Genomic DNA, 2,194 nt, shown 5'->3' with positions numbered 1-2,194 from the left:
CATTAATCACGCAGACTCTTCCTGAAATGCTGGACGATGTACCACTTGCAGGTAGACCTCGGTGGTTCCAGCAGGATGGAGCACCCCCTCACTGTGCTCGAGACGTCACCGCCTTTTTAAATGCTCAGTTCCCTGGACGTTGGTTCGGTCGTTATGGCCCACTTCACTGGCCTGCACGGTAAGATTACTCGAGAAAAATAAAGTGTTCCGGAAAATAATGAATTTCCATTGCCATTAAATCCTCGGACTTGACGCCGCTAGACTTCTTACTTTGGGGCTATCTAAAGGACCAAGTCTACGAGACCGAGCCGGAGACCGTGGAGGATTTGCTGGCTCGACTGCATGCGGCCACTACCAATGTCAGTGCTGAGATACTCCAACGAGTGAGGATGGATGTCCTTCGAAGGATTCATGCCTGCATGGCTGCTGGAGGAGGCCATTTCCAGCACCTGCCAGCATGAGCTGCATTCACAATCGGCCCTTCTCAGGGCCATCAAAAATAAAACGTAGCGCAACAAAATAGTTTTGCTCTGGTTTCTTCCTCNTAGCGCAACAAAATAGTTTTGCTCTAGTTTCTTCCTCTTTGGTCATTAGGCCTGTCACCCATCTATCCACTTACAAACTCCCCATTCTTATCCGCACTCTTCCAAAACAATTTCCAAAAACCAAAGAGGAAATGGATTTTTTTTTCCATTGTTTTTCTTTTCATGTCGATTATTAGGCTCGTCATCTATCCTCTCATCTACTCATAAACCCCCCATCTTCATCGCCGTGCGTCCAAAATCATTTCCAAAAGAAAAAAAAGAAATAAAAATTGAAATTATCATAATTTTTTTCTTTTGTTTTTCATTTTTTTTATGTCGGTTATGAGCACGTCCTCCACCTATCCTCCCATCGACTTACAAACCTCCAACCATTATCGCCGCGCGTTTAAAATAATTTCCAAAACGCCAAAAAAAAAATCAAAAGTTGAATTATTGTTTTATTTTTCATTTTTCTTATATCAGTCATCGTCATGTCATTTATCAATCCTTCCATCCACTCATAAACCCCCCATCTTTATCACCGCGCGTCCAAAATCATTTCCAAAAGCGAAAAAGTAAATTAAAATTAAAATTATTATTTTTTTTTGTTTTTCGTTTTTTTTATGTCGGTTATGAGCTCGTCTTCCACCTATCCTCCCATCGACACACAAACCCCCCATCTTTATCACCGCGCGTCCAAAATCATTTCCAAAATCAAAAAAGGATATAAAAATTGAAGTTATAATTTTTTATTTTGTTTTTCGTTTTTTCCTTATCTCGGTAATCTGACACATCATCCATTNAAAATCATTTCCAAAAGCGAAAAACAAAGTGAAAATGAAAAAATTTTTTTTTCTTTTGTTGTTCTTTTTTTTTTCATGTCGGTTATAAGCATGTATCATACTTATCCTCCCATCGACTCACAAACCTCCCACCATTATCGCTGCGCGTTCAAAATCATGTACAAAACGCCAAAAAAAAATTAAAATTTCAATTATTGTTTTATTTTTCATTTTTTTTATGTCGATAATTGTCACGTCCTCTATCAATCCTCTTATCCAGTCATAAACCTCTCATCTTTATCACCGCGCGTCCAAAAGCATTTCCAAAAGCAAGAAAGGAAATTAAAATTAAAATTATTTTTTTTCTTTGTTTTTTTCCTCCATTTTTGGTTTTATTTTCATGTCGGTAATCTGTCACGTCATTCATCAATCCTCCTATCGACTCACAAACCTGCCATCTTTATCGCCGGACTTCCAAAATCATTTCCAAAATCCAAAAAAACAAATAAAAATTGAAATTATTATTTTCTTCCCTTTGTTTTTGTTTTTTTTCATGTCGGTAATCAGACACATCATCCATCAATCCTCCCATCGACTCGGCAACCTCCCATCTTTATCGCCGCGCGTCCAAAATCATTTCCAAAACCCACAAAAGAAATAAAAATTGGAAGTATTATTTTTTTTCATTCGTTTTTGGTTTTTTTCATGTCGGTAATCAGACACGTCATCCATCAATCCCTCCATCGACTCACAAACCTTCCATCTTTATCGTCACGCGTCCAAAATATTTTCCAAAACTCAAAAAAGAAATTAAAATAGCAATCTTTTTCTTATTTGTTTTTCTTATTTTTCGATGTCGGCAATGAGACACGTCATCGAGACCTACTG

The sequence above is a fragment of the Diachasma alloeum genome, unplaced genomic scaffold (genome assembly GCF_001412515.2).
Source record: "Diachasma alloeum isolate Michigan unplaced genomic scaffold, Dall2.0 Dall_scaffold_00488, whole genome shotgun sequence".
Lineage (NCBI taxonomy): Eukaryota > Metazoa > Arthropoda > Insecta > Hymenoptera > Braconidae > Diachasma > Diachasma alloeum.
The sequence above is the reverse complement of the archived record's forward strand: the minus strand, read 5'-3'. Positions refer to the sequence as shown.